At 37.0% G+C, this 24,110-nt stretch overlaps 1 non-coding gene across 1 annotated transcript; it reads right to left on the bottom strand.

Annotated features, from left to right (window-relative positions):
• Positions 1 to 9,287: 9,287 nt before the first annotated feature.
• LOC141682643 (small nucleolar RNA R71) lies at positions 9,288 to 9,394 on the bottom strand. Its single transcript, XR_012559874.1, has one exon. It is a non-coding gene; the product is annotated as a small nucleolar RNA R71 (small nucleolar RNA).
• Between the last annotated feature and the right edge of the window lie 14,716 nt (positions 9,395 to 24,110).

The following is a 24,110-nucleotide window of genomic DNA, read 5'->3' as shown; positions in this document are numbered from 1 at the left end:
ATACGATTTTTATTTATTAAAAATATTAGGACTCAGAATATAATCATCACAGTCCACCGTCGACTCGCCGTAGCTCATCGCCGACGGCGACAGAATTTACGGGTTCCCATAAATACCAGGCATCCTACGTACATTCCATCGATAATTATTATAATTCCACACGAAATATTTTTATTTTCACGAATCGTAATCAATGAATTTCTGCAGAAAATTAATAAGATAAATTAGTAAAATAAAAATTTCTACAACTGTTGAATCCAGCCAATACAACAACATAAACGAATACCACGCAAATGCACGCGCCGAACCACGCAACACACACTGACAGGACACCGCCGGTCGCCATGCCGGAAAAATAACGGCGGCAACCAGAGCAAAATATGGCACAACCCAGATACACATATATACGTATGTATATATCAAATAAGCAGGATTAGAGCCGAAGCAAACAATCGGAAACCAACCGGAATAAGGCAGTCGGAGTTCACCCGAAACGCGATGAATCACAGCACTCCCAGGAAGAACACAGGCACAGGAAATAAAAAGAATTAAGAGGAGAAAGGTTGGGGAAATATTAATTTAGAGAAGGAAATTGTAGAGAGAGAGACTAGCAGAGCCGAGTAAGCTCCGGGATGGAGGTGAAGGAAGAAGAAAACACAGAGTCTGTGTTGAATGTTTCTGTGTCTTTTTTTTTTCTGTTGTTCACAATGAGGCATAACACGTGTCCCTCAATTTGTAAAACTATGACACGTGTTAATTGAATAAATAAACGTCCCACAATCTGATTATACCCCCGCATTTGCAACAATTAACGACTGAGCTGCATTTAACATGAATTCAATAAATCGCGAAAATAATCTTATAATTTTCTAAAAACCCCGAAACTAACGAAATAAAATTTTCATGATTTTTAAAGAATTTTTGAAACGCAACTCGTACCCACAATTCACAGTTAACGAACCGAGTTGCCCTAAAAACAAACTCAGAAAATCATGAAAATAATTTTAAAATATTACAAATATCCCGAAGTTAATAAAAACATAAATTTTGAAATTTTAAAATGATTTTTAAAATGCACTTTATATCCGCTTTTATCAATGAAACAAAACAACAAGCGCGTGAAATTAATCCCGAAAATTTCCGAAATAATTTTAAAATTCTCGAAATATTCCAAACTTAAATAAACCTGAGTTTCATAATTTTTGAAGAATTCTAGAATTAAATATGGATTTTACAAATAGAAGCATTCAGAAAATCATTTAAAGATAAATAATTAATAAAATATTGATTTCTCAATTTTATAAAATCCTAAAAATAATTATTGTAATTATAAAATCATAAAAATAATTTTTGAAACATTCCCAATATTTATGCAAATGAATTTGCACAAAATCCACTTTTGAAAATAAAAACAATCCAATACGACTCCATAATTAATCACACGAACAACCCGGTATATTATAAATTACACCTATACAATAATCAACCAACACAGAGCGGTCAAAACCAATACACATATTTTATTTAATAATTTCCGTAATAATCACATATTTAAATAATTCAAAAATACACGAGTCGTTATAAACCAGGTATTGGAGCAACTCCTGAAAGATTGAATCAACTAGAATCTGTACAGATGGTTTACCATACCTACTTGAAAGAACACATCTTGTTGTACTTCATGACAGATGGTAGGGTTTACCATATAAAGGAAAATGCTATTCCACTGAAGTATTTTGAAGAACTGGAACATGTATTATTCTTACTTCAAGTGAATGACAGAATAACAGAAAGTGCTGCAAACTATTTGAAGACTCAAATTCAGAGACAGAAAAGGCTTTATTCTATAAAGTCTGACAACACATATCTTCCAAAGTGCAGAGATCACAAGGGTGATATTGTTGAGATGAAGCCTAACTCTGCTAAGATTATAACTACCTTTCTGGGTTACAAGGTTGTAGAATTCAATCTTGAGTCTGACAAGGCATATTTGATCAGACTGGATCAGGACATAAGGAAAGCTAGAATTAATGATCTCAGGGCTGCTATCTTCCAAACTGGTGAAGATTCTGCAGAGCTTAAAGATGCTAACAGGAGGATGATTAATGAATTCAGATATGCTGAGAGATGTTTGTTAAAGAACTATCTCAGAACAACTCCTGACATCAGAGAGATCAGAAAGTGAAGCCAAGTCAAGATTTACAACTGCTCAAATTCTGATATCTATACAGACTGAAGTTGTTATCAGTAGTTAAAGTTGGTAAAGATTTAAGGACTGTAAGTTGTAGTTATCTAGTCAAATTCTCATGCATTTGTACTTAATGTTTTTGACATCATCAAATATCTGTTAAACTTGTATATTATGCTAATTTACAAGTTGGGGGAGATTGTTAGATATATTTGATAATGTCATGACTAATATGATTTATGTTTAGTTTTCAGATCTTACTTAAACAGGATAAATCAGTACTTACTTGAAATCAGTACTTATACTGAAGTCAGAACTTAAGTCATCAGTACTTAAGGTTCAGGAGATATTTATCAGAAGATAATATCAGGACTTAAAGGAAACGTTCAGATAAGGAAGGCGGCTGATTGATTGAAGAGAAGATCAAGACAAACGTAAGAAGAGATATGAATGAAGAAGGAATTCTATGAAGAATAGAATACTTGGAAGAAAAGATATCTGATTGATATATTTTAGGAAGCAGAATTATATTCCATATCAATTAGCGATTATCTTGTAACTGTGTAGTATATAAACACAGACATAGGGTTTACACTATAAGTGTTATCATTATCGAGAATATTATTCATTATAACCCTAGCAGCTCTCGTGATATTTGTTCGTCACTGAGAGAGGACATTTCCGCATTGTAACAGAGTTTATTGCTTTGAATAAAGTCTATTTTTCTGTTACTTGTGTTATTAGAATTCGATTTGATTATGCTATACACTGTATTCACCCCCCTCTAGAGTGTGTGTGACCTAATAGGCTGCTGTAATATCTGCTGCTGAATCTATTGTTATTGTTGTTGCATCTGCTGTCGCATCATTACCATATGATGTTGCATCAGATGGAACATTTGGTTCATGGAATCATTATTTTGTCCCTTCTCCTGTTGGAGGTTTCAGTTCTGGTCTTTCTTTTTGGTGCCATTTTTCTGATAATAAAATAAATGGTTCTTTTAATAATTTATTAAACAATTGATAGTGGATAAAGAAATAATTTGACTGGTATTAACACAAGAAAATTAAACAATTGATAGTGGAAAGAAAATAATTTGACAGATACCAAAATAAGAAATTGAAATAGTTCAGAACTTAAACAAATCATTTGAAATAATTCTAAAATTTTGAATAATAATAATACAACACTGTTAAAAACAGAATTTAAGATATGGAAAAACTATAAAGCAGTAAAGTAAATGTAAATGATGTAAAGACTGCAATTTAAATAAATGAAAAAAAAATAAAGATTTAAAAATAGTTTATTTTATATAACAAACATCAACATCAGGTGTTAATGCTTGATACAAAAGGTCTAACATCAGGTCTGTCACTACGCCATAAGTGCACATAGGCAACGGTTTTTATCCAGCGTTGCACGAAAAACGTTGCATTATCCTCAAAATTTTCAGTTTATTGCAACACAGTGGTAAAAGCGTTGCATTACATTGAAGTTACCGTTGCTAATAACTGTTAGTGTTGTGCAGCATACAACAGTAGAGGTCATAGCGTTGTATAAGATATTTTCTTTTATTTAATAAATGCTGATCTGGAAAATAAATCTGAGGTGGCATGTTGGGGACCCACGGGTGCTGACGTGGCATGTTGACGTGTCATGCCATGCCAGCATTTTGGGCCCCACATGTCGGACCCCTGGAGACGTGGCATGCTGATGTGGTACCAGTGGGTCCCACATGTGGACCCAAAATGCTAACGTGGCACAAAATAGGTCCACTTGCTGATGTGGCACTTCAGGCATTGCATTTGCTTTCTAGTGTTGTAGTAGGTTATTTAGTGTTGCGTTAGTTATTGTACTATTCTTAAAATTTATTTGTTATATTCATGTTCTAATTTTTTTAAAATAATTTTTAATTAATCCAACCGTACGGATTTTGTTTCCTACTAGTTTTAGAGATGTGTAATTTTTTTTTTTAAAAAATAAATTTTATATCACGTGTTTTTTTAATAATCAAACCCTTGTGCACACGGGTTCACATTACGTAGTCTTGTTCCGGGTGGTGATTCTATTTTTTTTAAATTTTTGTTCAACAATCCAACCCTACGGATGATGATACCTACTAATTTTAGAGATGTCTAAATGTTTTTTAAAAAATTTAGATTTTATATCATGTGTTTTTATAATAGTCAAATTACGGTCAACACGAGTTCCTATAACCAAGTCTTGTCCCGAGTGATGATTCTATTTTTTTAAAATTTTTGTTCAACGATCCAACCGTACGGATGATGATACCTAAAATTTTAGAGATGTCTAAATGTTTTTTAAAAAATTTAGATTTTATATCATGTGTTTTTATAATAGTCAAATTACGGTCAACACCGGTTCCTATAACCAAGTCTTGTCCCGAATGATGATTCTATTTTTTTAAAAATTTTGTTCAATGTCCAACCATACGGATGATGATACTTACTAATTTTAGAGATGTTTATATTTATTTTTTTTAAATTAGGATTTTATATCACGTGCTTTTTTAATAGTCAAATTACGGTCAATACTGGAACCTGTTATCTAGTATTGTCCTGAGTGATTATTCTATTTTTTTAAAATTCTTGTTCAACGATCCAACCATACGGATGGTTATACCTACTAATTTTAAAAATGTGTAATTTTTTTAAAAAAAATTTAGATTTTATAGCGTGTGTTTTTATAATAGTCAAATTACGGTGAACACGGGTTCCTATAACCATGTCTTGTCCCGAGCGGTGATTCTATTTTTTTAAAATTCTTGTTCAACGATCCAACCGTACAGATGATATTACCTACTAATTTTAGAGATGTGTAATTTTTTTTAAAAAAAATTAGATTTTATATAGTGTATTTTTATAATAGTCAAATTACGGTCAACACGGGTTCCTTGTAGATTCTTGTCCCGAATGAATTCTATTTTTTTAAAATTCTTGTTCGACAATTCAATTATACAGATAATTGTTTAGATTAATTTTATCATTGTCGTGTTATTTTGACATATATTTTACACTATATATATAATTTTATTATAATATTTAAAATTGTAAATATTTAATAAAATACTGAAAAATAATTAAATGATGTTGAGACACAGATCTGCACACTTTCCCAGGCCAAAAAATTGGGCGGCTATTTCCCCCCATAACAAAATTCACTCTCTTTCCTTCTCACTCTCACAATTTACTTTCCTTCTCTCCTCTCACTCTTTCTCACTCTCTCCTTCTCACTCTTTCTCTCTAAACTCTTTGGGCGGCCAAATATCTGAGCTTCATTTTCTAAATCTGAGCTTCGAAGGCTGATATTCACTCTCTCCTTCTCTCCTTCATTTTCAATTGGTGGATTTTGAAATGTTTTTTCTAAATCCGAGCTTCGGTTTTTAAATCTGGGCAACATTTTCTAAATCTGAGCTTCGTTTTCAACTTGTAGATACTTTGGGGGCTTTACATTGGTGGATTTTGCAGGTAATTTTACAGATATTTTGAACTTTTTTTTTATTTAGGGTTTATTTTTTGAGCTTTTGATTTGGGGCTTTAGTATTTCGATTTAGGGTTTATTTTTAGGGTTTCTTTTCTCTGTGTTTTAGGCTTGTGTAATAATGTATGTATAACTGTAATTTAGTTTGATTTGATTTTGAATGTTACTGATGTTTTATTGTGTGTTTGATAGGGGGATTTATATCACTGGAAGTAGCTTGATTGGTGCGACGATTAAAGCGCTTGGTATTATTTCGAAGAATCTCTTCAGGTTATACTCGAATCCTAACTTTGTGTATTTGTGTGCGTTGTTGTTTTGATATGATTTTGCGGATCTATTTTAGAATTCAACTTAATTTGTTTTGGACTGTACATTGCCGGTGATGTATGTACTATTTTCATTTGATTTCATGTTTTATTTAGGAACAATTTTAGCCTTATGCTTCTTCTAGTATTAATTTACACTCACTTCTCTCTTTTTACAGCAGTATATATAAAGAAAGATGTCATGATCATATGTTATTCAGTTTTACAATAGTAGTGATGATTTTAGATTGTAATATTAACATTTTGAAGTTTATGTTCTTCTGTTGTACTTTAATCTATAAAGTTTATGTTCTTCTGATGTATTTTTATTTTTAATGTTAATGTATGCAGTAGCTTTCTTTTCACTTCTAGATCCCCTGATAAGCTCTGTTTATATTTCTATGCACTTGTGTTCATCATTAGTTTTCAATTTAATGTCACTAGCAAAGATTAGAATCAGAAAGTTGAAGCAACAGGAAAAATTACCAGTGAGCTTAGAAATTCTTGGATAACCGGAATGGTATTATATTTATTTCATTACATCGAGTTACTGTATAACTTTTATCTTATTGTACCGCATTGACTTGCAAGTAATCTAAAATTACTGAAGTAAATGCAGTGATAATAATAGAATTATATACTCGCCATTAGGATAATAATGCTCATCAACCTAAAATTCCTTTATGTACCAGTAGACTCCTTTGGTCTCACCTTCATCTTTCTCGACATAAATGCATTCCTTCATTTCTCTATACATTGCCTTTAGAATTGGAGTCCCATCATACTGATAATAGTTTCCCAGTAATGGCTTCATTGCTTCTGTTGCTCCTCCATTTACTTTCATCACTCTCTTGTTACCTGTACCCCCATATGTCTACAATCATCAATAATCAAAATCGAAATTCAAGAACAAAACCACAAAATCGATTTTTATGAATACTTACTCACAGATTGCAAAAGTTACATCAATTGAAAGGTCTCTTCACGAGGATCGTTTTGATTACTAGAACACTTGATTTGGTTTCCTAAATCAATCAAAATCATGAATCAAAATTTCTTGGCAAAATCTCAACCCCAAATATGTTCTTGATCTTTTGTTTTTAATAAAAATAAAAATGAAAAAAAAATAGGCTATTTATATCAGTCATAAAATTATATCCCCAAAATTAATTAAGGGTGTTTTTATCCCCTAATTAAAATAATTAGGCCCAAAAATAATGATTATGGGGAATAATTTTAAAATTAATAAAATACAAAATTTATATCAAAATTCCCCGAAAATTGCGAATAATTCAAAAATACAAAAATACTGGGTATTTGAAATATGAATGATTTTATAAAAATAAAAACATGATTTTTTTGGGCTTTGATGTCCCGGTGGGGTCCCGGTCCGTTGATTTTTGAAAAACGGAAATGATCCCTAAATTAACAAAAACCCCGAAAATACCTAAAATACATTCAAACGCACATAAAACGAGATAAAACCAGTACCTCAATCAAACGCAAATAAACACTCGTCCAAATTGCGTATAATCCCATAAACATACATTTTAAACACGTAAGGAGTATCCTGTTGGATCATTTCGGATCCGAAAATAGGTTACTTAGCCGCTAAGTACCTATAAAATGATATAATTTGATACTCGTATCAGATAATTATCCACACCGGGCTTCTTATAAAATACTTTATACGAAAATAATATAATATTATCCCGCCTTTCAAGAATACCGGTTTTGTTGATTTATCAAAATGATTACCGTATCGAAAATTTTTCGACGGGACGCGCACGGGTCAAACCGTAATCCGGATAAAAAAGTTAAAACACGGAAAATGTTCAAAATATCCAGATTATGTTAGGAAGGAGTTTTCGAAAGAGTTTCGGGTTATAAAAACGCAAAAACGGTTGAAGTTGGACGATTCCCGGCTTTATAAAATAGTTTTATAATTACAAAAAAAAAATAATAAAACTATAATTCATTATAAAATCATATAGCAATCCAAAAATTACCGGAAAAATATTACAATTATCTATATTTTATTCTGGAGATATAAAAATTAGAATACTCAAAGAATATCATATATAAACATCCAAACATCAATTCCAATTTACATATAATTCACTAAACTTCACATAAAATCACATAAATAATTTCAAGTAATAATAATAATAATATATGCAAATATGGGGTATTACAACTTGCCATGCTAGCATAGGTTCATGTAATTGTATTGCATGATGCGTAGGTAATTTTAACCATCTTACTTGCCCTATATAATCACGATAGATAACTTGCACATTAAACCTTTATATCGTCAAATTCTATAGACATATAGGGTCTCAACATAATTGGTGTCTATTCAGCTTCTATCTCTTTTGTGGATGTCTGGTAGTAGAGTACTCGTACAATGACAATTGGCATTTACTAGTTTCGTGTTATCTGATTAGTTATCATCACCATTGCATGCTAAGGTTAAGAACAATGACTTTGAATGAAGTAGTAATGAAGTTAGAATCCCATGTTTGTCTCATATAAGTAACTCCACCTCAATTCTCTTAGTTAATGTTATTTAGTATAATCTCTTAGTTTAATCAAACCCCCATTTGTTATTTATCTTAGCATTGAACAATAACCATACATTGTTGCATAGGTGCATAAATTGAACTTAACCTTAACCAGTCTCTGTGGGAACGAATCTGATTTATATCTTATACCACTTGTGAACGTGTATACTTGCATGTAAATTAGCGCGTGTTTTCGCCCTAACAAGTTTTTGGCGCCGCTGCCGGGGACTCTGTGTTAATTTTTAGTTTATGTGCTTGTCATTAGTGGTCGTTAAAGTTCACTGACTCGGACTCTTTTCCTTTCACGGTTTACTTGTTGTGTTTCAGGTACTCATTACAATGGGAGATCCAGCAGCACGAACGAAGGCGTTGATGGATTATTCTCAACCAAAGATCAATAACATTCAATCTAGCATTTTCGGGCCAGGTATCACAGCTAATACCTTTGAGATCAAGCCTGGCGTAATTCAGATGGTACAGAATTCAGTTTAGTTTGGGGGTTCTCCAACGGAAAATCCCAATATGCATATTAGGGATTTCTTTGAGATCTGCGACACCTTCAAGTTCAACGGTATTTCTGTAGATGTTGTGAGGCTGAGACTATTCCCATTCTCTCTGAGGGACAAGGCTAAGAGCTGGTTACACTCTCTACCAGCTGGTTTGATTACTATTTGGGAAGATCTTGCTCAAAAGTTTCTCACTAAATTCTTTTCTATGGCAAAGACAGCTGCAATCAGGAATGCTCTTACTTAATTTGCACAGCAATCAGGAGAATCTTTATAAGAATCTTGGGAGCACTACAAGGAGATGCTTAGGAAGTGTCCTCATCATGGAATGTCTGATTGGATAATCATCAATTATTTTTATAATGGTTTGGGAGCACAGTCCAAACCCATGCTCGATGTAGTATCAGGTGGAGCCTTATGGGATAAGAGCTACGATGAAGCTTATGATCTAATTGAACTGATGGATGCTAATGAATATCAGTGTCCAACTCAGAGATTGCCATAAGGCAAGGTAAGAGGAGTTCTTCAAGTGGATACAACTATGGCTATCACTGCTCAACTAAAGGAGTTGTCTATGAAGATCGATTCTCTGGCTAACTATGGTGTTAATCAGATAACCAGTGTTTGTGAGCTGTGTGCAGGTTCGCATGCGATGGAGCAATGCCCTATATCTAGTGAATCAGCTCAGTTTATGAGCAACTTCCAGAGATCGCAACAACCAGTTCCAAACACCCATCATCTTGACAACTAGAATCATCCTAACTTCAGCTGGAGCAACAATCATAATGCGGTATAACAGGCTTATCAGCAGTTTGGATCCAATCAATTCAATCCTCCTGGTTTTCAGCAACAGTATGCACCAATACAACAACTCCAACTTCAACACTACCCGCATGGAAGTGTCGGTCAATCTGCTAATGAAAAATCTGAATAGGCGGAGTTGAGGCTTATGTGCAAAAATCAGGCTCTTATATGCCAAAGCCAGGCTGTTTCTATCAAGACTCTAGAGGACCAATAGGGCAAATTGCTAACGCCCTATTGAATCGACCATCAGGAATGCTTTCTAGTGATATAGAAGCCAATCCTGGAAAAAGGGAAGTTGAAGAACAGGTGAACGCCATCACCTTGAGGTCTGGAAAGGTAGCAAGCCCCAAAAATCAGCAAGACGAAGAGCCTGAAAAATCTCAATTTTTAGAAAATGAAGTTGTGGCTGAAAAAGTGGTGCAGAAGGATGCCGAGGTGGAATCAAGGAAGAAAACTGTGGAACACACTCCTCCTGAGGGTAAAACAGGGGAGAAACAGGTCTATCCTCCACCTCCTTTTCCTAATAGGCTGCAGAAGCAGAAGTTGGATAAGCAATTTGCTAAGTTTCTGGAGGTGTTCAAGAAACTTTACATCAACATACCCTTCGCTGAAGCTCTTGAAAAATGCCTAGCTATGCGAAGTTTATGAAGGGTAATCTATCTCAGAAAGTGAAGCTCGATGACCTAGACACCGTTGCTCTAACGGAAGATTGCAGTGTTATTCTGCAACAAAAGTTGCCTCCGAAGCTTAAAGATCATGGAAGTTTCACTATTCCTTGCACTATTGGAAACTTGTCGTTCGACAAATGGTTATGTGATTTGGGAGCTAGCATCAATCTGGTGCCCTTGTCTATCTTCAAGAAGCTTGGTCTGCCTGATCCGAAACCAACATACATGTCATTGCGACTAGCTGATTTTTCCATCGCTTATCCACGAGGTATAGTGGAGGATGTCTTGGTCAAGGTGGATAAACTTATCTTTCCTGCTGACTTTGTAATTCTTGACTTTGAGGAGGATAAGAAGATTCCCATTATCTTGGGGAGACCATTCTTAGCTACTGACCGAACTATGATCGATGTGCAAAAAAGAGAGCTTACGATGAAGGTTCACGATCAAAAGGTCACTTTTAATGTGTTCAAGGAAATAAAGTTACACACAGCTAAAGAGGAGCACTTTAAAGTAGAGTGGGTCGACTCTGTCATGAATTCAGAGTCTGAGCAATTGCCAAAGTCAGATACCTTAGAAAGATCCTTAATAGGGGAATCAATTATTGAAGATGAAGAAGGAGCAGAGCAACTGCAGGTTTTAAATGCACCTCCGTGGAAGAGGAAGTTGGATATACCATTCGATTCTCTTGGGTTAGCAGAGCTGAAATTTTCTCAGAAGCGTCTCAAGCCATCTATTATAGATGCTCCCATATTTGAGCTCAACTCACTACCATATCACTTGAGTTATGCATTCTTAGGTGCACCCCCTGACATGGGATTGGCATATATTTTTGATAATGAAGAGGGGGCCGAATGGATCCTCCTGTTCCTATAGAGGGTTTTTTTCCTATACAACAGGCAGTTGATAGGACTGGTGTTGGTGATGAGCAGTACAAGCGATTGACTAGGCGTATGGAGGCCATGTACGACATTCACCGTCATTTTGCTACAGAATTGACACAAGCTTTGTGCACTATTTTTTGAGCCACTGGTGTCGAGGTTGATTGGCCACCTGAACCTCCACCTGAGGAGGGTGATCTTTCCGACGACTAGGTATGCCTGAAATCCTTATTATTACCATCAATGAGGACATTATAAATTTTAAGTTTGGGGGTGATAATATATCGATTAGTTTGTGTGTGTCCATATAGTTTATATAGATTTATGTTGCATATAGTTGTATTTCATTTGTAGTGTTGCATGATTGTTCATTTAGGACATATTTGTTTACATTTTTGTTTGTGTTATTATGTGAGTCCATATAGTTGCATTTGCATGCATATAACATGATCCCTTAGTTTGAGCTATTTCTCATTGATTGGTTGATGTTGATGTGAGTGTAGTGATGATGAATAGAGGGATGTTTAAGTTCTAATGAATTGATTTGCATGCCCAGAAAAAAAATTCACAAAGTCTTATCGGATTGCTTTAGAGCTAGATCATGATCATACTTGTTTGCTGTTGAGATTTAATCACTTGATTATATTTAGAATTTTTGTTATTCTCGTAATGGCGTAAAAATACTGATTTTTTTATCTGGAGAAAAACTTGGATTTCATTGCTAGTTGTGAATAAGGCTAGGCGTCAAATGGCTAGTTGCCGGCTCATAGTTTTATGAGTAGTCTAGGGTTGGATGAGATGGAGCGAAACACACTCATTCAGAAATTGTTGAAAAAATAAAAAAAAAAAAAGAAAAGAAAAAGATATGTGTTTATGCATAATTGATCAAGAGTGAGCTCTTTAATACTCGAGTTATTAAGTTCTTAGGGGACTTTGTACCTAGTGACCTAAGGCTCTTATAGTCTGGGATCCGCTAACCTAACGCTCGCTACATGGGTATTATTGCATAAGTCATTTGGGACCTCATTCATTGCACGATGAAATAAGCATCTTTGTTATGTGTTCAATAATAGCGTGAATCCTTGTATAACTCTAATAGGAAGGAGGTATTGAGTCATTATGCGTTTAGCGTCTATTTTATTTATAAACTTGTGATTATTTTGATGAAAGATAAGTTATAGTTATTGATCTAGTTTTGAGAGTATTCTGTTAAGCATCCACATACGCACGTTCTGGTTTGTGAGTTGATTTGTGAGATTTATTTAAACTCTATTTTGAGTTATTGCATTCTTAGAGGTGTTGGCTTATTCATTTGGTTTATGGTTATTCTGAGGGGATCGATTGTATTATCATTTAGTTGCATTCGCGTAGTTGCATTCATGCATTAGGTTTGTTTTATAGATTTGAGTTTGTTTATGCTTGAGGACAAGCATCGATTCAAGTTTGGGGGTGTGATAAGTGGATTTTATGTCTACTTGGAATGCTTCATTTCAGGCTTAAGTTGGTGTTTTGGACTCAAGTTATTGGTATTTTTGATGTGTTTTTGTGTTATTGCATTTCAGGCATCAGTTAAATGAAGAAAGGAGCTTTTCATGGAAATATGCTGAAAAGAGATCAAAATTGGAAGCCTAGGCCATTCTAAGGTTGTATAGAATCTCGTTAGCTTCGTGTGGGCAGTTGAATCGTCTAATTCTGACGAGCAGAACTCAAGATACGGCCAAAAGGAGAATTGTCAGAAATTTTCCAGAATGTCAGCGCGGCCACGCCAGAACCAGCGCGCCTGCGCCGCTGAAAACACTATTCCAGTGCGGCCGCGTCCGTTTTCTGCACCAGAATCCTAATTTTAGTCGAAATTGAAGATTTTGAGAGTCCTGGTCATCCTGGAGCCTATGTATATCAATAAAAAGTCATTTTTAACAATAAGTAGACCTGGGAGAGCAATAAGAAGACCTAGAGAGCACGAGACTGCTACAGAGAAGAAAAATTTGTTTTCTTTGATTTAGGTGATACTTGGATGCTTGTTTTCGATTTGTCTTTGAACCCTGGTACTCTTATATTGTTTATTATCATGCTTTCATTGGAACCCATGGCGATGATGAGTTCGATTATGAACTAATCATTATCGTGGGGTTCTAGCGGATTTATTTATAGATTTCTATAGTTGTTTCAATATCTTGGTGTGTGGTGATTGATTGATATCCTAGTATTGGTTGTGCTTATTCGTCTTATGTGCGTAGCTAACATATAAGATAGCATGTTAATCTTTATTGAAGCGAAAGTGAATATAGAGATTTAGAACTTGCCATGCTAGCATAGGTTCATGTAATTGTATTGTATGATGTGTAGGTAATTTTAACCATCTTACTTGCTCTATGTAATCACGATAGATAACTTGCGCATTAAACCTTTATGTTGTCAAATTCTATAGACATATAGGGTCTCAACATAATTGGTGTATATTCAGCTTCGATCTCTTTTATGGATGTCTGGTAGTAGGGTATTCATACAACGACAGTTGGCGTTTACTAGTTTCATGTTATCTGATTAGTTGTCATCACCATTGCATGCTAAGGTTAAGAACAATGACTTTGAATGAAGTAGTAATGAAGTTAGAATCCCATGTTTGTCTCATATAAGTAATTCCACCTCAATTCTCTTAGTTAATGCTATTTAGTATAATCTCTTATGATATGGGCCTAAAATTAGCCTAGAAATATAATTAATGTTGGATTAATTAGACCTGGTATGGTCTAGTAACAAAGCCCAATTAACGAGGCCCGAAACTCTGATTATTTATTAATTACGAAATTAATAAATTAGGGAGATTAACAGCTCATTAAATGAGTCTAATCAGTGATATAAATCTATAAAAGATAGCCCCAAGGGCACCTACACCAACTAGGAATCTGATTCCTCTATTCTAGGACTTCAAAGTCTATCCAAAGTCTGAGAACTTGATCAACAAGTCTCTTATCCCTAGTCCAATTCAAGGACTCTCAACATCTATATAAAGGGATCTACCCCTCAATCAGAACTATGTTTTTTTTGGCTTGATTCTCTAACTCACAGAGATACGTAGGCATCTCGTAAAGGCAGAGTTAAGCTACGAAACACGAGAGCAGCCATTAAAGACCTTGAGCTCCCGAACCTTAGCAGTAAATACAGCAAATAATAACCTTTAGTTTTTTATCCATAACATTTGGCGCCGTCTGTGGGACACACAACAATAACCATGGCGAGAACACGGAAAATAGTTAGAGCCCTTGGAGGAGGAACACCAACGGGGACAACCCAAGTGATTTCTTCAACTGTGGAGGTGCCTCCTCACTCAACCTATGCAACCACGCAAGGAGAAGCCCAGATAGTGGCAACTGAACCTCAGCCACAAGGGACGGTTCCCTTGACTACTCAAGGTACGAATCCTCAAGTTCAACAAGTACATGCACCTATGAATTCTCGACCCATTGGGTACGAATATTCGACTGTTGTTACTACTAACCCCCCTTATGGGATGCCCCTTTACCCCGAGGTTGGAGGAAGTGGACATGCTGGACGTAGTGAAGCACGAGGGCGTTCGCCCTCATACATACAAGGTTTGGCTCCTATCCCTGAGGATCAAGAATTTTCTGGTCCTTACACTGAGAGAGACTCCGAATCTTCAGATGATGAAGTAGCCCCAAGAAGGAGACAAAATGGCAAAGAGCCGATGGCTTATGGTAGCCAACGCCCTCAAAGCACCCAAGGAACGAATCCCCAAGAAGTGCAGGAAAGAATCAGGGCTCACGAGGCTGAAATTCAAAGGCTGAGGCGCGACTTGGAGGCGTTCCAAACCACCAGACCCCCAGTACCTCCTAGGGGGAAAAATCCTCCTCCTATCATAGATCTGGATGGTCCAGTACAGAGAAGGGCTGTTGTCCCAAGGGTTGATCCAAGCAATCTTCTTCCCCTTGGAGATCCTGATGATCCTACTCCACCCTTCACTAAAGATATAATGAATGCCCATATCTCAAGGAAGTTCAAGATGCCAACTATAAAAGCTTATGACGGCACAGGAGATCCCGCTAATCATGTTAGAACATTCTCTAATGCGCTGCTGTTGCAGCCCGTGAATGATGCTATTAAATGTCGGGCCTTCCTCAAACCCTGTCGGGTATGGCTCAAAGGTGGTATAGTCGTCTGCCCCCGAACTCTATTGGGTCTTTCAGAGAATTAAGTCAGGCTTTTATTAAGCAATTCATCAGCGGGAGAGTACATGAGAAAAGTTCAGCATCTCTTATGAGCATTGTGTAAGGAGCAAAGGAATCCTTGAGAGACTACCTAAATCATTTCACAAAGGAGGCTTTAAAAGTCCCAGACCTTGATGATAAGGTAGCCATGATAGCGCTGTAACAAGGAACTAGGGATGAGTTTTTCAAGATGTCCTTAGCCAAACGCCCCCTGAAAGCATGTTGCAGTTCCAGGATAGGGCAGGGAAGTACATCAAGGTGGAAAAAAGCATGAGAAAGACCGTAGCGAGTAATGAGCCCACTGGAGGCAAGAAGCGGAAAACTGATCTGGAGTATATTGCTAAAGACAAGTATCCTAGAACTGAGCAAAACCCTGATTCAATCCCCAAGAAGGGAGGACCTGGGCAAAAGTTCAGTGAATATGCTAAGCTGAATGTTCCTAGAAGCCAGATCTTGATGGAAATCGAGAAAGATCAAGATATTCGTTGGCCTAAGCCCTTGAAGGCTGATCCTGCCAAGCTAGATAAGAACAAGTATTGTAGATTTCACAAAGATGTCGGTCATGATACCGATGAGTGTAGACAACTGAAAGATGAAATTGGGTTCCTCATTCGAAAAGGAAGATTGAATAAATACACTGGAGATGGAGGAGATAGGAATAACAATGGAAGAAAGAACTTTGAAGATCGTAGGAGGGACCAAGATGATCAGGGGCAGAATCCCCAGCCTAGGGGACCTGTGAGAAATACAATCTTCGAAGGACCACGACCCTGAGGGCCTGTGATAAACATAATCTTTGGAGGACCAACTGCTGCTAGGTTATCTAAGAACTCCAGGAAAGCGTATGCCCGAGAAGTTATGCATATTATTGGGGAAGCCCCGAAGAGGGCCAGGATAGGAGTAACAATGTCTTTTGATGATTCTGATCTGGAGGGTGTGAAATTTCCCCATGACGATCCGTTGGTTATAACCTCGATAATAGGGAACAGCCCAGTGAGAAGGGTCCTTGTGGATATTGGTGCTTCAGTGGATATCTTGCTCCATGACACCTTTTTGAGGATGGGATATAATGACTCCCAATTGACCCCAGCCGACATGCCAATATATGGGTTCGCGGGAGTGGAGTGCCCCGTACAGGGGATAATCAAGTTGCTAACAAACATAGGGCAGGAACCAAGGCAAGCCACTCAGATGTTGGACTTCGTGGTGGTAAAGGCTAGTTTGACTTACAACGCTAATATGGGAAGAACAGGGATACACGCCTTTTAGGCAGTCCCTTCTTCCTACCATTCAGTTATGAAGTTTCCAACCCGGGATGGGATCGGAGAAGAGAGAGGAGACCAAAAAATGGCTAGAAGCTTTTATGTAGCCTCTTTGAGGGCAGATGGAGTTGGGGGGCAGGTTCTTCCTATTGAAGATCTGGATATCCGTGAGAATGATGACAAAAGAGGAAAGCCAACAGAAGACTTGGTTTCAATTCCTTTAGCCCCTGAAGATCCTGAGAAGGTGACTTTTATTGGAGCAACGCTCGAGGAACCCCTTAGAGGGAAGTTGGTGAAATTTTTGCAAGAAAATAATGACGTATTTGCATGGTCAGCAGCTGATATGCCCGGCATAGACCCGGAACTGATTACTCACAAGCTGAATGTGGACCCAAATCGAAAGACAATGAAACAAAAGAAAAGAAGTTTTGCTCCAGAAAGGAAAGAAGCTATAAAACAGGAAGTGGAGAAGCTCTTGGAGGCTGGTTTCATTGAGGAGATTCAATTTCCAGAGTGGTTAGCAAACCCTGTAATGGTGAAGAAGGCCAATGGAAAATGGAGGATGTGTGTGGACTTTATTGATCTAAATGATGCCTGTCCTAGGACTGTTTCCCGTTACCAAAGATCGATACTTTGATAGATGCCACTGATGGGCATGAATTGCTGAGCTTCATGGATGGGTTCAGTGGATATAATCAAATCAAGATGCACAAGGATGACATTCCAAAGGTATCATTCATCACTGACTTTGGTGTTTATTGTTATCTAGTTATGGCATTTGGTCTTAAGAATGGAGGAGCCACCTATCAAAGGTTGGTAAATAAAATTTTTAAGAATCTTATTGGCAAGACTATGGAAGTTTACGTCGATGACATGTTAGTCAAGAGTCTGGTAAAGACTGACCATATAACCCATTTGAGGGAAGCTTTTGAGGTCCTAAGGTGCCACAAGATGATGTTAAATCCTACAAAGTGTGCTTTCGGAGTAGGGTCTGGAAATTTTTTGGGGTTAATGGTCTCCAAGAGAGGGATCGAGGCTGAGCCCGATAAAATAAAGGCAATCCTGGACATGGAACCACCAAAAACTGTCAAGGATGTTCAGAAGCTCACAGGAAGGGATGCTGCGCTGGGACGATTCATCTCCAAGTCAGGAGACAAATGCTTGTCATTCTTCAAGTCACTAAAAACATTAAGGACTTTGTATGGAGTGAGGAAAACCAGAAGGCTTTGGAGGAGTTAAAGAAATATATGGCCCAGGCCCCGTTGTTGGCCAAACCAGCTTTGAATGAAGTTTTATACTTGTACTTGGCCGTTTCAGAGAGTGCTTTGAGCGCTGTTTTGGTTAAGGAGGAACTGAAAATCCAGAAACCCGTATACCATGTCAGCAAAATTCTGCATGGTGCTGAGTTGAATTATTCAACTATTGAGAAATTTGCTCTAGCCTTGGTAATGGCTTCAAGAAAATTACGTCCTTACTTTCAGGCTCATCAGATTGAGGTACTAACAAATCAGCCCCTGAGAAATATCATTCATAGTCCTAAGGCTAGTGGGAGGTTGATCAAATGGGCAATAGAGCTGGGAGAGTTCGACATCAAGTATAAGCCACGGACGGCAATAAAAGCCCATGCATTAGCTGACTTCGTGTTGGAATGTACCATACCCAACCCAGAAGTCGGGGGGCAGGAAGATAACATACCCCAGGATAAGGAAGATAAAGAAACGGTTAATAAGGAAAAAGAATACGGGGTTCTCTATTTTGATGGAGCATCAAAAATGAATTCAAGTTGTAATAACCCCAAAAATTTTGGACTTTTTGTAAACCTTATGAATAGTGATTTTGCTGATTATGCTGAATAAGAAAACTTTTCATGCCACACAATGTAGCAGTTCTTTTATTGATATTCTGAGGTCTTATTAGTACTCTATATGGTATATAAGTGTATGTAAAGATCGTCATAATCCAAATCCGAACGCTTTGATTTTTCCCGAAAATCCACCAGATACCGAAAGAATTGAGTATAAGATAACATGATAAAAAAGATTTAAATTCAAGGATTTTTATAGAGGATCATAAAAGGAATATAAAATATTGAGAAAGGTTTAGGGGAACCTAAGTCATAAGATCCGAGGTATGATCCCTCAAACGATAAACGAGAACGAAAGTTAAGCGAACCGTATAACAGATAAGCGGTCATTAACCAAGTAATTAGGGGTTAATCAAAGAGGTTAGTGGATGATGATGTCATCACACCAACAAGAAGAAGACAAGTGTAAGAGGATGACACGAGAAAGATGACATAGGCATGGTGGCATAAGCATGACAAATGGAGGGATTGGTTGGTTGATTGTGAGCCACACAATTTTTACCATGGTAAAAATCTAATTAACAACAAAATGAAGTAACCAAGCTAAACACCACACAAATCATTTAATCAAACTAGAAACATTTTTACTTCACTTTTCTTCCCTTGCTCTCGGCCAAAACCAGACCAGCAACTTAAAACTACCATATCCCCTTCAATACTCACTCAAATGTTGTGTTCTATAGCTATTTGGAAAGGTATTGAGATGGCCTAAACCTCTTGTTGACAAGTCTCATCCAAATAAGCATGTTAAGACCCTCATTTTTACAGTTCTTTAAATTGGACTTTTAGAAACTTCAAAACCTAACTTTGTGTTCTTGATTTCTTTGGAAAGATCAAGCTTGTAGGAGGTTAGATTAAGGCTCCCTAAGGCTTCCTAGCAACTTAACACCTACCAAGGAAGGTATCAACTTCAAACCCTAGCTTTGATTTTATGATTCCATTAAGTTTTATTGAAGCATTGTTAGTATTAAGGCTTGATCTATGATTATAAGTAGTTTTGGTGGATTTGTATTGGTTTTGAATATTGGGTCTTTGATTGGTTGGATAAATTGGTAAAACTTGGATTTGGGGACTGAGTTTGTAGTATGATGGTTGAATATTGTTGTATTGGTGGTTGTGAGTGAATTGATGATAATTTAGAGTGTTAATTAAATTGGAAATCGCGTAAACATAAACGTCATAATGCCCGATTATCCTTAACTGTTCTGTTCTTAACCAAAGGACCCGTGAACTCAATGAAATATTCTAACCTTTGCAAATTTAATATAGTTCATGTTACGAGCTTCGTTTTGATATGTGGTTCGCGTGAATCCAATGTACGGTTTAGGAGAAACGACCGTTTTAAGTAACGGCGTTTCGCGAACGAACCATTACCCCTCGCCTTACTTTGAAACCTTGGTTAAGGCCCTTAAATGACTAATTGGAGTATGAAACAATTATGTAAAGTGGACTAGGCAGTTGGTAGGGTATTCGCGAAAGCGTCGCCTTAAAATTCATAAGGGTAAATTTATTAAAAATGGTTGAGCCGAGGGTACTCGAACGAACTATGTAATTTGTTAAGCGTAGAAATTACCATAAGCAAACGTTAGGGTTCAATTGGTTAAAGTCTTGTTTCTTAAGCGACCGTGGTTTAATTCCGGCTTATGTTGTTGTTCATAGGTTACCGGACCCACTCTAAGCTTAAGTCTACCCCGGAGCACTCAGGTAAGTTTTCTACCCGTTACACTGTTGTGGTGATGTATATATGTATATGCATTATCTTGTGATAGATGCATGATGGTTAATTAGCAAATCTTGTGATATATTGGAGCATGCTGATATGGCTTATAATGTGAAATAAAATGACTTGTGTTATTTTTAGTATTCATCTCTGAGACTATAACTTGTGGCGTGTGTGTGTATATTGTGGGGTCACAGTACGCAGTAGTTGGTTGTTTATTAAGATTGGGTGTTATTAAGGGAAATGGAACTTGTGACAACCCGGATCCCCGACCCCGGATTTAGGGGTGTTACAGAAATGGTATCAGAGCTAAGCGTTATAAACCTCAGAGATGATATGACGTTAAAATAATAAGTTCACTAAGATAATAAGAACTCTTGCCAAGTTCATAGTCGGACTACCTAACGTAGTACTGACAGTTAAAACCCTTATGGGAACCCTTATAAATATCGTGATAGAAGCGTAGTTCGTTATCGTATATGGTAGCGGGACTCCGAACCCTGAGGTTGAGGAGCAACAACGCGATGATGTTTTATTACTTATTGGAGATCAGATTATTGGTCTGATAGAGCGTTCTAGCGGGACCGGATGATGTTCATATTGAGGATGTAGCGGTTGAGGATGTTGTCCTAGAAGGGATTGTTGCTGAGAAGAATCCCGTGGAGGATCCTGACAAGAATGAATAAAGGACCACTGAGGAATTGATGACTATGGTTGGGGCGACTACCAGAGGTAGGATTGTCCGGTTACTACCGGAGGTTCGTTCAAGTTCGTAAAGATAGTAGCCCCTTTAACGCGCTTACTCGTAAGACTGAGAAGTTCGAATGGACAGAGAAATACGAGAACAACTTTCAAGAACTGAAGCAAAGATTGGTGACGGCCCCTATAATGGCGTTACCGGATGGAAAAGGAGATTTTGTGATGTGTAGTGACGCTTCGCATAAGGAATTAGGGTGCTTCTTATACTGCACAACAAGGTAATCGTGTACGCGTCAAGACAATTAAGGGAATATAAAATTCGATATCCCCACCCATGAGCTTGGGCTCGTGGCAATAGTTTTTCCCTAAAGATTGGAGGCACTACTTGTATGGAGAGAAGTGCAAGATTTACACAAACCATAAGAGCTCTAGTACATTTTTACGTAGAAAGAGCTCAACATACGCCAGAGGAGGCGGTTAGAGCTAATCAAGAATTATGATTGGGAGATTCTTTATCATTCGGGGAAAGCCAATGTGGTGGCTGATGCCCTTAGTAAAAAGAAGAGACTCAAGATGATAATGTCTTTGGGAGAGTTTATAAGAGATTTTGAGAAAATGGAAATAGAAGTGAAGGTAACCGGAGCTGGTACCGAAAAGCTGTTTGAGATTGCAATACAGCCCGAATTATTGGAAAAGAACATATTGTGCCAGAAAAAGTGATGAATGAAGGCAGAGAGCCAACATATAGATAAGAGATTAATACCGAGAAAGATGATAAGGGAATAATGAGGTATTCCTACAGAATTTGGGTTCCAAATGTTCAAGAGCTTAAAGATGAGATCTTAGATGAAAGCTAGTTTGAGGAATAAGATTTAGAGCAAACCCTGAACGTGATAGTCAGGGAGGTCGCCATCAAGATAGAAGGAACCCATAACATAATGAAGTGGAAAATAAGGATTTAAAACATGTAGGATGACCCCGATTATGGGGAGGAGGAGGGAACGTTCAAACTAAGGAAACAGAAGTCGAGTAAGGAAAGGAGACCCGAGACGGTACTCCTATACGATAATTTATGGACCTTTCTAGACAGAACTTAGACTATTATCCCCAACCACCACCCTGAGGAAACAATACGGTGAGAAATTCTTTCAGGACCTTTAAGTCGCTAAGCTCTCAGAGTTCCAAGGAATAAGCTGACCCAGTCGAGGCAAGAGCCTGGCTAAAGGAAATATAGGAATCATTTGAGATTCTAAATGATTGACGAATCACAAAAGACTGTTTTTGTCACTTACCCTCCTAAGAGAGAGGCCACCCGCTGGTGAAAGGCCAAGGAAGGCACGGAGCAAGAGATTATAATAAACTGATTTAAGTTCAGTCAATTGTTTTCAGGAAAGTACTTCCCAAGGTTATGGAGATAGTGTAAAAGCTTTAGAGCCAGAACAAAGGCAGACGAGTATGATGAATTATGAATCTAAGTTGTAAAAGTTGTCAAGATTCGTTCTGAGGACACGAATCCAGAATGACGGGATGTTTGAAATCAATGATTATGTTGTGTTGGTTCATGAAATAATGATAAGAGAAAGGAAAATAAAAAGAAACTGAAGTGGAAAGGAATATAAAGGCAATAGAGTTTGAGGAATGATAAGGGAGTTGGGTATGAGGAAACCCTAAAGACTCGTAGCAATAGAAATAGAAAAGTATGTAATCGTCAGGTTGAGGGTGATTCACCATGAGTTAAAATTGATGGTTGAAGGCATAAGAGATACATATATTTTATCCCCTGTAAGTTGGGAGGATTCGAGGAAACCTTGAGATAGTTCGAAGGATAAATAATGAGACGCGGATAGACTGAGGAGACAAGGAAGTAAGAAATTAGGAAAATTGGATGAAGGAAGTGACCTTCAAGAATGTGAAGTGTAAGACCGGTGGCTTGATACCCAGAAAGGGAGATGCCAGGTATGAAAGATATCCCAACATTGAGATGACTGTTGAGATAAATAACAAAAGTAAATAAGGAATTATTAAGAAGAAGTTCACGTTGAACACGACCAATATCTTCCAGAACATCCCTGTTGTCATTACCAAATTAGGCAAGCAAAGCGAAAAAAAAACCGTTATTATCTTTTGGAGGCCATATGGATTGACCTCAGTTTGAATAAGGATGCTATTGTGAAATTAAGTATAGACTATCGAAGTGAGAATGATTGAATAAGGTAATCTATCAAGTATATATGACTTGATTTATCCATGGAAGAGTGTAAGTATCTTTTAAAGGTGGAATTAAGGATAAAACCCCGATTACTTGAAATGAATCCTAGGGGAATGCATAAAGGTTGGCATTTCACCCTTAATAGGGACAGCATGAGTTTTGACAGTATGAATTGGAAAGGATTAAGGTAACAATAACCTTTAAGGATCAGTGGAGAAATTTTTCAGAAGTATATAGACAATGATTTTGTTATTAGTAAATGGTATCTTGATATGCCCTGTGCCTAGGGTGTACCTGATGAAGGATTTAAGGATAACCTTAGAGGTTTTACAAGGAGAAAGGTAATATTCAAAGTTCTCAAGAATAGAAATTTTGATGAAGGAAATATGACGTAATTATAATAATGCCAGGTGGGGCACGTGTTGAACCATAAGAAAGTATAGATCAATCCAATGAGGGTCAAGATTGGTGAAAACAAGAAAGTCCTAAGATAAGAGACGTCCTAAGTATGATCGAGAGTCAGTCATGGCAATGTTCACATCTAAAGACTAAGGCAATGACTTATGGAAAAATGGTGATTTTTTTCTCACCAGGACTTAAGAGAAGCATTTTCACATAAACAGTGATTGAAATGAGGTAGAAAATTTAGTTGGAGGTGGTTAAAATGACATTGATTGTAAGGAAATTTTACTATCAGGAAAGGCCAAAGAGGTGGC

The sequence above is a fragment of the Apium graveolens genome, chromosome 1 (genome assembly GCF_009905375.1).
Source record: "Apium graveolens cultivar Ventura chromosome 1, ASM990537v1, whole genome shotgun sequence".
NCBI lineage: Eukaryota > Viridiplantae > Streptophyta > Magnoliopsida > Apiales > Apiaceae > Apium > Apium graveolens.
The sequence above is the reverse complement of the archived record's forward strand: the minus strand, read 5'-3'. Positions and strand labels throughout refer to the sequence as shown.